Genomic DNA, 15,566 nt, shown 5'->3' with positions numbered 1-15,566 from the left:
TTTTCCTTTACAGCGCACAAGTTCGACTCAGTCTGTTCGTCTCACTCTAGTCGAACATGTACGCTGTAAAGGAAAAGTCGATTGTGTTGTTTTAAAATTTAAAACCCTCATGAAGATCACCGACGGTGGTCGAAATATTGGTAAACATTACAAATAAAACACCAACACCTATTTTTGTAAATTGTTCGATGACCTCGAGCCAAACCAAGAAGACAAAGTTATAAAATTCCAAAGGCCAACAATAAAATCACGAAATTTTATTTCTATAGAAAATTTTATCAAAATTTATTTTCTATTGAGAATTTTGTCAACATTTTATTTATAAAGAAATTTCGTCAACATTTTCTATCTATAGATAACCTTTTCAAATTTGTATTTGTATAGAAAATTTTGTTAAAATTTTATTTCTATTGAAAATTTTTTCAACAACTTATTTCTATAGAAAAAAATTTTATTATTATAAAAATTTTTTTTAATATTTTATTTCCAAAAAACATTTTTAAAAATTTTTTATACTATTTATTTTGTCCGAATTTCTTAATTATCATAGCCATTTTGTTTTAACATCATAAATTAATATTCCCATCTGTACTGTAAGGTCTTTGGCTACGTTCACTACCAACGCTTATTTTTTGCTTTCAACATTCATCAGCCTCTGCAAAATAAGTCCCCATCACATATTTTCATTCATTAAACATCGTTGGCGGTACATTGTTGGATATATGTACTAGCCTGGGAGGTGTGTGTGCATAGATTAAATTGTAATTTTTATTATGAAAAGCACAACCACAAATTAATTGATAAAAAAGCAAAAAAAAATAAAGATAACCACCAAACAACATAATTTATTATCTGGTTTGACGTTGCTACCATGCCACCCGGTATTTATGTGCATAAATGATAAGGAAGCAAAATATAGAGAAAACAAAAAATTAAAAAAATAAACAAATAAAAAAAATCCACTTCGCAGCCGGTAGGATTCGAACCTACGCTCCCAGAGGGAATCTGATTTCGAGTCAGACGCCTTAACCACTCGGCCACGACTGCTTGTGTTATTGAGATGACTAAGTCGTTATAACAGTGGCATGCTAAAACCCACCGTAGAGAAATATAAACACCTTCGCTGTTGTATGGCGACTGTTATGATAACCCCTGTTGTGCATAAAATACTCAACTGCTGTTATCTACTGTTATGTGAGAAGTTTGCCAATGTTACTTAATGAAATGTTCTTGGGCAATTTTGCATGCTGTTGCTGTTGCTGTTATCTACAGTCTGTCGATGAGAATTGTTGCATTACTGATAACAGCGATTGGAATGTATTTTGTTGTTATCTTTTAAAATATTGTATAGTTGTTATTGTTGCAATTGTAGCGTACCCATACTATAGTCAATGTCAGAACTAACAAGAAAATTGTATAAACAAGGAGAGTGTCAAATTACACTAAACAACAGCAAACACGAGCGAATGCCCAAGCGATAGCTAAGCATAACAGCATATGTAAAGCCGCACGCACGACTAATGGTGGCGGGGGAACCCTTTTCACTGTCACGGCCGCTTAATTCTTTTTGTTGTCGCCGCTATACTGCAAATGTACGTACCATAAATAGCATTATGAGTTCTCATATGTATACTTGTATGCAAATAAGTGGTATTAGATGTAAGAATAATTCTTGTGCTGTCGCCGCTATACTGCAAATGTACCATAAATAGCATTATGAGTTCTCGTATGTATACTTGTATGCAAATAAGTGGAATTAGATGTAAGAATAATTCTTGTGCTGTCGCCGCTATACTGCAAATGTACCTTAAATAGCATTATGAGTTCTCATATGTAAACTTGTATGCAAATAAGTAGGAATTAGATGTAAGAATATGTGTGTATGTATTTATATATAAGTCTTAGAAATGCATTGATTTTTATTGCTAGTCGAGCCAATTCTGACTATTAATTCGATGGTTCTCTTCAATGCATCACCATTCAATAAAGTAATGGTCACAAATCAACCACATATTGTTGCCAGCCTGCAAAACCATCAAACTAAATACTTTTATTTTACGCAGCCGGTAGGATTCGAACCTACGCTCCCAGAGGGAATCTGATTTCGAGTCAGACGCCTTAACCACTCGGCCACGACTGCTTGCTTTATTGGGTTGACCAAGTCGTTGTAACAGTGGCATGCTAAAACCCACTGTAGAGAAATATAAACACCATCGCTCTAATATGGCGACTGTTATGGTAATGCCTGTTGCATATTAAATACTCAACTGCTGTTATCTACTGTTATGTGAGAAGTTTGCCAATGTTGCTTAATGAAATGTTCTTGGACAATTTTGCATTTGTTGCTGTTATCTACAGTCTTTTGATGAGAATTGTTGCGTATCTCATAACAGTGGTTGGAGGGTATTATGTTTCTGTTGTTTCTTTTAAAATGTTGTGTAGTTGTTGTTGCTATTGAAACTCGCAATGTTGTTTGTTGCAGATGAGCCGCAACAACCGTTATATACAAGTTGATAACCAATGGAGATTAACATTGTTGAGGAATATGTGTCTAAGACTAAGGCCTAACCTAGGCAGCCATTGGGTCGCAAATACATAACCATGTAGATATTTTTTTTTTTAAAAATTAGAAAACTGTTAATCAATTTAACAAATATATTTATAATAGAAAGCAAAATAAAAACCTTTTCAAAAAACAAAGGCTTGCGGCGTGGTGCGCTACAAATGCTTTGGGTAGGGATACGGAGATCACGATTTCGAAGCTGACGCAAACTTCATCACCAATCCGATAAAACCCAAAAAGATTACATGCTTCCACCTACTCACTAATTTGAGTGCCGTGCAGTGTGAAAGTCGGGCGAGACATATGTATGGAAGCTATGCATATCTCAATCTTAACCGATTTCTAAGAAATTCATCAGTGATCAGAAGAGACATAAGAAAAGGTAAATTTTTTGAGGATCCGTTAACAAATGCCCAAATTATTGCAGAGTTAGTCAAAATCAGACGAACATTTATAAGGAAGCTATATCGAAATCTGAACCATTTAAGTCCAAAATCAGTACACAAAATCATAAAATAAGACGTTGTACAAAATTTTAAGAAAATGTATTCCGAAGCAAGTTGAAAAATCCTCTACATTTTTTTAAACTTTTTCTAAAGACAAAATTAGGTTATTTCGATTGAAATTTCAAGCTCAAGGACAAGGGTTAATTTGATTTTTTAAAAATCGTTTTATTTAATCCAATATTTCGTCCCTTTTCATAGAAGGACATCATCGGGGATACTACATAAATACGAAAAACGTATATCGCAATGATTTTCAAATATCTTAAACTTACTATACCTTACATACTTCTGTCTGATTTGGCGGAAATTTTGCACGTCGTGTTCTGTTATGACTTCCAACAACTGTGCAGAGTACGGTCCAAATTTGTCTATAACCAAATATAGCTCCCGCATAAACCGATCTCCCGATTTGACATCTTTAGCCCCTGGATGCCGCAATTTTTGTACGAGTTAGATAAAAATTAAGGGAGCTTTCTCATTGGCCATGTGGCGGCTACGGACACTGTGTTATCCTTGATACAATATCCGATGTTGCAAGCAGTGTGGAATACACCCTACCTGAGCCGCTTTTTGATAAAAATTACTGTACCACTATTCCTGATAGGAGCGATTGGAACTACGATATCTCTGGCAACAGAAGTTACATAGGCTTTTATACAGATGATACCAAACTAAACGACCAGGTGGGCTTTGGGATGTTCTCTTAAGATCTGGAACTGTTCGTATCGAAGAGGTTATCGGAACACTGCAGTGTGTATCCAGCGGAGATCCTTAAAATTAAGGAAGTGGTGGAATGGCTAAGATATGGTGTCATAACGACGATTGGCAAAATATCTTCTCAGACAGCCATTAAATCCCTATTTCTGAACACAAAAACCGCACTCGACTGTCGCAGATCTCTCATCGAGATGGCTCAACAGTTAAAAAATCACCTGTTCTGGGTGCCGCGCCACAGAGATATTAGTTATGCTGGAAATATTCTAAAATTTTCTGATAACTAAGATCGCTGAAGCTTTTAAATGCGTTTTATACCCACCACCGAAAGATGGGGGTATATTCATTTTGTCATTCCATTTTCAACACATCGAAATATCCATTTCCGACCCTACAAATTATATATATTCTTGATCAGCGTAAAAATCTAAGACCATCTAGCCCTTTCCGCCCGTCTTTCCGTCTGTCTGTTGAAATCACGCTACAGTCTTTAAAAATAGAGATATTGAGCTGAAATTTTGCACAGAAGTTCGAAGATGGGCGATATAGGACTACATCTTGATATAGCCTCCATATGGACCGATCCGCCCATTTAGGGTCTTAGGCCCATAAAAGCCAGCTTTATAATCCGATTTTTCTGAAATTTGGGACAGTGAGTTGTGTTACGCCAGTCGACATTATTCTTCAATTTGGCCTAGATCGGTCCAAATTTTGATATAGCTGCCATATAGACCGATCTCTCGATTTATGGTCTTGGGCACATAAAAGGCGAATGTATTGACCGATTTCGCCGAAATTTGGGACAGTGAGTTGTGTTAGGCCCTTCAATATTCTTCTTCAATTTGGCTTGGATCGGTCCAGATTTGGATATAGCTGCCATATAGACCGATCTCTCGATTTAAGGTATTGGGCCCATAAAAGACGGATTTATTGTCCGATTTTGCCGAAATTTGGGACAGTGAGTTGTGTTAGGCTCTTCAACATTCTTTTTCAATTTGGCTCAGATCGGTTCAGATTTGGATATAGCTGTCATATAGACCGATCTCTCGATTTAAGGTATTGGGCCCATAAAAGGCGCATTTATTGTCCGTTCTCGCAGAAATTTAAGACAGTGAGTTAGGTTAGGTCCTTTAGACATCTTTCTGCAATATGGCACAGATCGGTCCAGATTTGGATATAGCTGCCATATAGACCGATCTCTCGATTTAAAGTCTTGGCCCCATAAAAGGCACATCTATAATTCAATTTCGCTGAAATTTGACAAAGTGACTTATATTCAGCCTCTCGACATCCGTGTCGCACATGGTTCAGACCGGTCTATACTTGGATTTGGCCACCAAAAAGACCAACAGTCCGGTCTAAAATATTGAACTATAACTTGTACTTATAGGACCACTCAATATCCGTGTCGATTGTGGCCCAAATCGGACCATATTTCAATAAAGCTGCTATGGGGGCATAAATCATGCATTTTCACCGAATAATGACGAAAGGTGGTTTACATATATATACTCGAGGTGGTGGGTATCCAAAGTTCGGCCCGGCCGTTACCTTTTTACTTGTTTATAAATAAAATTTTAACAAAATTTTCCATAAAAATAAAATTTTGAAAAAAATGTTTATAAAAATCAAATTTTGATGACAATTTCTATCACAAGTTTTAGACTACATTTAATCAGTCTTGAAATATTTCTTACCATCGGATATGGTCTGGCCGCAGAGAGTAGGGTTCTCGGTTTCTATCATAAATTTTCTATGGAAATAAAATCTTGAAACATTTTTGTGTAGAAATAAAATCTTGACAAAATTTTCTGTAGAAATAGAAATTTGGTAACAGTTTCCAAAGAAATAAAATGTTGACAATAATTTATATAGAAATAAAATAAATAATTTAAAAAAAAGGTTCTGATGAATTTTTTACAGACAAAATATTGCAAAAATCTTTAATCGAAAAACATTTTATTAAAAATTTTTCGGCTATAAAAGAATGCCCCATTTTGAACAACAATTCTATAAAAATAAAATTTTGCTAATATTTTTAATAGAAAAACATTTAAATAACATTTTTTCACCTATATAAGGAGGCCCCCCTATCATTGAGCTTAGACTTGAAACGGGCAGCTCTTAGTGATATGTGAGAAGTTTGCCCCTGTCCCTTGATAGAATGCTCATTTGGAAATTTGCATTTGCATCTACAGAAATTAAAATTTAATCAAATTGTTTATATATAAAAAAAAATTTTAATAGTTGTTTTTTGATAAATCATTAAAAAAAATATTTAGACAAAATTTAGTTATTGCTACAAAATCTGTTATTAATTTGCTTAATATTTCATTTATTTCGTATTTCGCTTTTATCTCCCAAAAAGGAAGTTTAGTCTTCGGAAGAACTCTAATATTACGCAGCCGGTAGGATTCGAACCTACGCTCCCAGAGGGAATCTGATTTCGAGTCAGACGCCTTAACCACTCGGCCACGACTGCTTTTGCAAAGCCTTTCTTAACAAAATTTGCAATTCTTTTAAAATTGTGATTAAAAGTCGCATCTGCATTAATGACGTCATCATTAGCATCTTTATGAAAACGAAATGAAACAAGTACAGATTTAAGAAAAGTTATCAGTGCCAGTTCATTACAAACGAGTATAATAGGGTGTGTCGAAAAAGTGATATGTTAAAGCAAATGTCTGTAGAAATCATGAAGTGACTATGATCCAAATTGCTATACTTATGATGACTAGATATCAAAAGAAGCTGACACAGCTAAATCTGTAATCTTCAGAAGTAAAAAGTTCTACCCTAAGAAATGCAGATGCAGATGCGCAAACATATGTTAAAAGAATATTAATCATTTAAGTTTTGGTGGAGCAAAAAAACAATTATAACGATAACATAAAATTTACCCCACTCTTTGCGTCTATAAAGTGGTTTACTATGCTCTAAGATTATTGAAGATTTTCAATATTAACTCCATTGTTATTAACCCTAGCAGCAAAGAAAATCTGTTTCTTTTTAAATATCTGCCCCGCCCTATGTCTTTTTATTTCATTTCACAGCCCATTTAACACATTCCCAACAATCACAACAAAACATTTGGTAAATATTTTTCAATTTGCTGTCGCCCCTCCTAATCACCAACTGATCTGATGTATTTTTCATAAAACACAATTATCAAAAAAAAAAATACTCATATGTGTTGACTTCATATGCATTTTCACTTAAATTTATTAACACATAAATATTTTTTTTATTATGCCGCAATTGTCCATTATCCCAAAATTTATTTGACTCAAGTTCACATCTTCATTGAATGCATGGCACGCACCAAAGCAAGCAAGGCAATCATAGGCAAGAAACCAAACAACACATGATAAAGCAACAATTCCTTCCCCACTGCAGCTACTGAATTCACTATTCTTCGATTGTAAGAGAAACAAAGTGAGAGAGAAAGAGGGAGAGCGGAACGAGTAGAAATAATGGAATATATCACTGGAAAGCATAGATGTTTTTTATACTGAGCGACTCTTTAACAGGTAAAACGCATTAAGTTCGGTCGTGCCGAACTTTAGCTACTAGCCACCATGGATATAGATCTTATCCTTTATATATTTGGACCGATCTGGATATTTGGTTCAGGTGCCGAAAAGCCTTATACAAGTCACAGTTTCAAATTTCAGCGAAATACACTCAAAGATTTTTTTTGTTATGTCCTCCACCATAGGATGGGGGTATACTAATTTCGTCATTCTTTTTGTAACACTTTGAAATATGCGTCTGAGACCCCATAAAGTTTATATAACCTTGATCGTCATGTAATTTTAAGTCGATCTAGCCATGTCCGTCTGTCCGTCTGTCTGTCGAAATCACGCTAACTTTCGAAGGAGTAAAGCTAGCCGCTTGAAATTTTGCACATATACTTTCTATTAGTGTAGGTCAGTTGGGATTGTAAATGGGACAAATCGGTACATAACGAATGAAATTTTAACCAAATCATATGAGAATTGCGCCCTCTAGTGGCCCAAGACGTCAAGATCCAAGATTGGTTTGTATGGCATCTATTTAAGGTTATGGACTGATTTCAACCTTACTTAGCACAGAAGTTGGAAGTCGCAACGAAACACGTCGTACAAAATTTCAGCCAAATCGTATAAGAATTGCGCCCTCTAGAGGCTTAAGAAGTAAAAGCCCCAGATCGGTTTATATAACAGCTATATTAGGTTATAGACTGATTTCAACCATACTTAGCACATTTATATCAGGTTATTGACCGATTTGAACCATACTTAGCACAGAAGTTGGAAATCATAACAAAACACCTCATGGAAAATTTCAGCCAAATCGGATAAGAATTGCTTCCTCTAGTGGCTGAAGAAGTCAAGATCCAAAGATAGGTTAATATGGCAGCTATATCAAAATATGGGCCGATATGGCCCATTTACAATCCCAACCGACCATTTACAATCGCAACCGACCTACACTGATAATAGGTATTTGTGCAAAATTTCAAGCGGCTAGCTCTACTCCTTTAAGAGTTAGCGTGCTTTCGACAAACGGGCGGACGGACATGGCTAGATCGACTTCAAATGTCAAGACGATCAATATATTGGGTTGCCCAAAAAGTAATTGCGGATTTTTCATATAGTCGGGGTTGACAAATGTTTTCACAGCTTGTGACTCTTTCTTTCTTTTGTGATTCTTTCTTCTGTCAGTTATCAGCTGTTACTTTTAGCTTGCTTTAGAAAAAAAGTGTAAAAATGTATATTTGATTAAAGTTCATTCTAAGTTTTATTAAAAATGCACTTATTTCTTTTAAAAAATCCGCAATTACTTTTTGGGCAACCCAATATATACTTTATGGGGTCTTAGACGAAAATTTAGAGTATACCCCCATCCTATGGTGGATGGTACAAAAATGGAGAGAAATATGTCGGTAAGGTTAGGTTTTAGTCAGACTCACTTAGACGTTTTCGTCCAATAGGAGAAAAAAAATATGTAAGTCGAGTTTCAAAATTTGCCTAAAGGTATGCTTTATAAAAAAAATATAAAAAAATTCAAGAAACGTTTTATATTACATTTATCGTTCAATCATTAAAAATTTTTATTTTTATTGTATAACTTATGGAAACGGAAAGTGGATAATTTAAATAAAAACTAGTAAAAGCGTGCTAAGTTCGGCCGGGCCGAATCTTATATACCCTCCACCATGGATCGCATTTGTCAAGTTCTTTGAATGGCATTTTCGAATAGCAAAACTCCAGTCATAGAAAAACACCACCTTCAAAATTTTAGGCAAATCGAGTAATAATTGCCCCCTCCAGAGGCTTAAAAATTCAAACAGGGAGACCTGTTTATAGGGCAGCAATATCCGATTATACATCGATTTACACCATACTGGAAGTTGAAAGTCATACCAAAATGATATATGCAAAATTTCAACCATATTAGATAAGAAAGCCTAAGAAGTCTAGTCGGGAGGTTTATATGACAGCTATATCAGGTTATGGACCATACTCAGCACAGTTGTAGGAAATCATAACAAAACACCTCATGCAAAATTTCGGCCAAATCGTGGAAGAATTGCTCCCTCTAGAAGCTCAAGAAGTCAAGACGCAAGACCGGTTTATATGGCAGCTATATCAGGTTGCGTACCGATATGGACCGTGCTAAGCACGGTTCTTGAAAGTCATACCAGAACACTTAATAAGAAATTTCAGCCAAATCGGATAAGATTTGCGTCCTCTAGAGGCTCAAGAGGTCAAGACCACAAATCGGTTTCTATGACAGCTATATCAAAACATGGACCGATATGGCCCATTTATAATCCCAAACGACCTACACTAATAAGAAGTGTTTGTGCAAAACTTTAAGTACTGCTTCGAAAGTTAGCGTGCTCTCCACAGACAGACGGACGGACGGACATGGCTTGATCGACGTAAAATGTTATGACGATCAAGAATATATTGGGTTGCCCAAAAAGTAATTGCGGATTTTTTAAAAAAAAGTAAATGCATTTTTAATAAAACTTAGAATGAACTTTAATCAAATATATTTTTTTTACATTTTTTTCTAAAGCAAGCTAAAAGTAACAGCTCATAACTGACAGAAGAAAGAATGCAATTACAGAGTCACAAGCTGTGAAAAAATTTGTCAACGCCGACTATATGAAAAATCCGCAATTACTTTTTGGGCAACCCAATATATACTTTATGGGGTCTTGGGCGAAAATTTCGAGTATTCCCCCACACACTACAGAGAATATAGACACTAAAAAATATTCAGAGTAGATTTATCTTGATCAGCGGACAAACATTTCGATCTACAAATGTTTGTCTGTCGAAAGCACGCTAACATTTGAACTTGTAAGTCCATCCGCTTTCTGGTACGAACACTAAAAGAAATGTCCAAGTAAGCTGCTATTAAGATCTCCTAATATTGCGTTTCTCAACTTATAGAAAGATATGGCTCAGAGAACTAAGACACATGGAAACACAATCATGTTCTTAAATATCATAAAGACCAAGTGGCATATATATCCATTTATTTTAACTTTTATCATAGTTAATTAGAGCCCTAGACCGACTCACATATTTGCAATAACCTAATTTTTTAACATTTAAAAAATTTCAATATAGTTAACTAATAAAGTTTATAATAAAGGGTGATTTTTTTGAGGTTAGGATTTTCATGCATTAGTATTTGACAGATCACGTGGGATTTCAGACATGGTGTCAAAGAGAAAGATGCTCAGTATGCTTTGACATTTCATCATGAATAGACTTACTAACGAGCAACGCTTGCAAATCATTGAATTTTATTACCAAAATCAGTGTTCGGTTCGAAATCTGTTCAAATTTTGACAAATTTTGTTCAGCGATGAGGCTCATTTCTGGTTGAATGGCTACGTAAATAAGCAAAATTGCCGCATTTGGAGTGAAGAGCAACCAGAAGCCGTTCAATAACTGCCCATGCATCCCGAAAAATGCACTGTTTGGTGTGGTTTGTACGCTGGTGGAATCATTGGACCGTATTTTTTCAAAGATGCTGTTGGACGCAACGTTACGGTGAATGAACACATTTCGAACCGAACACTGATTTTGGTAATAAAATTCAATGATTTGCAAGCGTTGCTCGTTAGTAAGTCTATTCATGATGAAATGTCAAAGCATACTGAGCATCTTTCTCTTTGACACCATGTCTGAAATCCCACGTGATCTGTCAAATACTAATGCATGAAAATCCTAACCTCAAAAAAATCACCCTTTATTAAGGTACAATATAAATAATGAAAGTTTAATTTTTAAAATTAATTTTATAACGCTAATTTGTATGTTCCAAAAAGGTCTACAGAAAATAGTTTTAACCTACTTACTTTTGCTCATGGCACCTTGACTTAAAAGTCAAAGCCAATCCGCCTTGGCTTTTGCTGAACTCCTGATTATGTTGTTAAGTAAGAATGAACGAATAATCGCTGTTCATTTTGGAAGGCTTTCAACTGAATTGAGTAAATAAACATCAGTCATTGCGTAAGTAACCACATTATTGAATTGTTATGTATGCCATTTAACTTGCGAAATTACAATTTCATTGCGATCACTGCATAACTACACCCACAACAAAAACATAAGGCTTTCTTCAGCATTTCTCATTCACAGAAATTCCACTTTAAAAAGAACAACAAAAACCCTACGATGTACTATGCTATTGTGGCAGGTAACAAAAACACCATACAAATACATTCTCGCGAAACGCGTTTTCATTCGTCTATTTACAATTCTTTGAGATAAAATACTAACACAACACAACAACAAACAAACAAACCCGAATTTCGCCAGCTATTGATTTATTGTACCTATTTAACATCAGAATTTGTCCAAATTTTTTATTTCTATGTAAATGAACACTCGCGAATATCTGTTTTTTACGATTTCGTTGTTTTACTAACCAATGTACTTTAATTTTTGCCTAATTTGTGTGTAAATGAAAAATTATAGCACTTCTAACAAACGACCTAAGATAACTGTCAAAAAAGTGCAAATCATGTGTTGTTTACTTTCAAAGAATTGCATTGAGAGCAAGAGAGTGTAAGCAACATGACAACATTTCATCAATTAGATTGGGGTCCATGCCAAACACAAACAAAAAACGGCTCTGCCTTTAGCACTCTTCATTGAGAAAAAATGTTAACCAATAGCAACAACAAATAAATGGTCCATTCATGTCAAACAACAACAACAAATACTTTCTCTTAAGCACTTTGCGTTGAGAAAAAAATGTTAGCCAATGGCAACAACAAATACATGACCGAATACAATGTCGCATTTGTTGATTTTATGCAATTTTCATAAGATACCTTTGAGAAAGCAACGGAAAAAGGCACGCGATAAATTTTTTCAATTAGCTACTTTATATTTCCTTAATGTTTACCGGTATCCATTTTGGTATTTTCTTAACTTTTGCCTTCCGTACAACACTAAACACGGCATTACAACAAACACTTGGCGGATTTCAAATGTTGGTAATTTACAATTTTTGGCGATATTTGCTGGAATTTGCCAAATAATTCATAAATAAACACTCGCGAATACATTTTTCAATTGACTTATGCACTTTTCTGTTAGTTATTTGACGAAATACTTTAATTTTGCATTAATTTGCTTAGCCGAAATAAAGGACGCAACACTTTCTTTAAATAACCGAAGACAACTGTCAAGTAATGTCAATCAGGTGTGGTGTTTGCTATCAAAACACTGGAAAGAGAACAAGAGAGTGGGAGCAACATGACAACATTTCATCAAGTAGATTAGGGTCCATGACAAACACAAATAAAAAATGGCTCTCCCTTTGGCACTTTTCATGAGAAAAAATTTTAACCAATGGCAACAACAAATAAATGGTCCAGTCATGCCAAACAACAACAACAAATACGTTCTCTTTAGCACTTTTTATTGGAAAAAAAATGTTAGCCAATGGCAACAACAAATACATGACCGAATACAATGTCGCGATTATTGGTTTTATGCAATTTTCACAAGATACCTTTGATAAAGCAACGAAAAAACACAGGCGATCAATTTTTAATTAGCACTTTTATATTTCCTTAATGTTTACCGGTATGCATTTTGTTACTTTCTTAACAACACTAAAAACGGCATTACAACAAACACTTGGCGGATTTCACATGCAGGTAATTTTCTATTTTTGGCGATATTTGCTGGAATTTGCCAAATAATTCATAAATAAATTGGTTGGTTTCTGTACTTTTTTGTTAGTTATATGACGATTATGCTTTAATTTTGCAATAATTTGTTTAACCGAAATAAAGGACGCAACACTTTCTTCAAATAACCGAAGAAAGCTGTCAAGTAATGTCAATCAGGTGTGCTGTTAGCTATCAAAACACGGGAAGAGAACAAGAGAGTGGGAGCAAGCAAATAATGATATTTCATTCATTATTGCAGTCCATTGCTAACACGGTTTTGTTTTTGTTGCCTTCATTAACAATGAGAAAAGGTGTTTGATTGTCAAAAATAACCCTTTTTGCCAATTTTAAGTCACTTATTTTAAAATAAATCGTTTAACCTTGAATAAAATACAATACTAAACAATTGTTAATCCACTTTTACAAATCATCTTTATTAAATAAATCTCTTTTATTGACTTTACGAAACCATAGGAAATCGGGAACAATTATGACAGCGAATGAAAGAAAACTAATTAGATGTAACCAAAGCTCATTAGTCAATGATTTTGGGAATCGAAATGTCTTCAAACATAGAAATGTTCAAGGAAATCCACTTTTTTAATACCTGTCTTAAATAAACTTTAGAACACCATACCAAGTATGTTTGGGGAATAGTGGGGTTGCAACAAATCATTCTAACCGCGAAATATATCATAGTAGTTTCCAAATTATAAGTCTGCGGAAAAAAGGTTTGCAGACTTTATGATAGAGCACTTTGTAAAAGAGCAGCAGTTTATTGGGATGTCTATTATAGGCGGCTCAAGGAGGAGGACAAGTTGAGGCTTCTGATAGAAACACATTTCTATGGGATCCAAACGGAAACACCGGAATTTGGAAAAAATGGGGCTGATCGAGGGCTCCAACGTCCTGGCAGGACGCCGTCGGAATAAACGAAGACCTCCTACCAACGCCTCTTAACACGAAACGTCATATACATAGCACTGTGGAATAGTGAAACGGTTGGTAGAGCGAAAGAAACTCTTAGGTAGATCACGATCGTGATGAAACGAGGCTATTACTGAGACGGAGCAGGAAGGGCAGACTCCAGCACTTAGTCGACGGCCCAATACAAGAATTGCACAAACTTAGGGGCGTGGAATGGAGAACAATTATGGATTTGGTGAGCAGCAAGGAATTCCCGACATAGATCGATTCGGGGATACTTTTCGAATTTAGAGCGCACAACAAGCCGATTTCTGGCCTAGTTGTATATCCACTGATATGGGGCAGATTATAACCCGCATGGGAGGTATACTAATCTAGTCATTTTGTTTGTAACACCTCGAAATATAGATCTATGACCCCATATAGTATATATATATATATATTGTTGATCGTCTTGACATTCTCGGTCGGTGTAGCTATGTAGTCCGTCCGTCCGTTCGTCTGTGGAAATCACGATAGCGGTCACACGCGTAAAGCTAACCATTCGAAATTTGGTATTTATACTTCTTATTGATGTAGGTTTTGCCAGAAAAAACTGTTCATCTTATTGTTGTTTCATTGTTGTGTAAAAGGCAACCCTCGGAGCCTTTTGTATATCGGGATTGGACAACCTTTGTATTGCAATCTGCCAACTGATAGCTCTGTCGTAAAGCTTGACATTTTTGGGGTTATACGTACTCAGAACGTTTTGACATAATAGCGCTATTTTTGTTGTTTACAGTAACTTAAATGATTCTTTATGATTCGCCCAAAAAATTAAATTAAATCGTGAACACACTCTTGCGATTATTTTTGAGCACTCAAAACATCGTTTAGAAGAAGCGGTTAATGCATTCAGAATGCATGTTTTGGAGATTCCTCAATCATAGTGGCACAAGACATTTTGTTCAAACGTATGCAAAAGTGTATAGATCTTAATGAGGAGTATTTTGAAAAACAATAACGCGAATTCCGATGATTAATATTTGTTTTTGTTTTCTCTAATCCCGAAATATAAAAGGCAACCCTAGTTAAGTTCGGTCAAAATTATAAATCGATCTTTTTCCCCATCTTGTATTCTACACAACTTGTTTTCAGTGGCGATATAAATGTCTTCTTCGCTAGAGGTGCGTACTCCGCTTTACACCCTATATAATATACATATAGAGTATATTTATCATGATCAACGGACAAACATTTCGATCTACAGAAATCTGTCCGTCTGTATGTGGAAAGCACGCAAACTTTCGAACGTGTGAGTCCATCCGCTTTTTGATACGAATATAAACAGAAATGTCAAAGTAGGCAGCTATTAAGATCTATCAATATCTTAAAAACCTTAAGCTACGCCTTAGATCCATTTATTTTAAATTTATTCATACTTAATAAGAGCCCTGGTTACATGTTGCAAACATGTAACTCAGATGTTTGCAACAAGCTAATCTTTTTAGCACATTTAAAAAAAAAATCAATATTACTAATCATGTTTATACAATTTAGGTACAATAATAAAAAAAATTAAGTTTAGTTTTTATACCCACCACCATAGGATGGGTGTATACTAGTCTAGTCATTCCGTTTATAACACCTCGAAATATTCATCTAATACCGCATAAAGTAT

The 15,566-nt window shown here is 35.1% G+C and overlaps 3 non-coding genes across 3 annotated transcripts; all 3 read right to left on the bottom strand.

Annotated features, from left to right (window-relative positions):
* Positions 1 to 965: 965 nt before the first annotated feature.
* Positions 966 to 1,047, bottom strand: Trnas-cga (transfer RNA serine (anticodon CGA)). The gene has a single exon. It is a non-coding gene; the product is annotated as a tRNA-Ser (tRNA).
* Positions 1,048 to 2,058: 1,011 nt separating this feature from the next.
* Positions 2,059 to 2,140, bottom strand: Trnas-cga (transfer RNA serine (anticodon CGA)). The gene has a single exon. It is a non-coding gene; the product is annotated as a tRNA-Ser (tRNA).
* Positions 2,141 to 6,183: 4,043 nt separating this feature from the next.
* On the bottom strand, positions 6,184 to 6,265 carry Trnas-cga (transfer RNA serine (anticodon CGA)). The gene has a single exon. It is a non-coding gene; the product is annotated as a tRNA-Ser (tRNA).
* Between the last annotated feature and the right edge of the window lie 9,301 nt (positions 6,266 to 15,566).

The sequence above is a fragment of the Stomoxys calcitrans genome, chromosome 4, assembly GCF_963082655.1.
Source record: "Stomoxys calcitrans chromosome 4, idStoCalc2.1, whole genome shotgun sequence".
NCBI classification, from domain to species: domain Eukaryota; kingdom Metazoa; phylum Arthropoda; class Insecta; order Diptera; family Muscidae; genus Stomoxys; species Stomoxys calcitrans.
The sequence above is the reverse complement of the archived record's forward strand: the minus strand, read 5'-3'. Positions and strand labels throughout refer to the sequence as shown.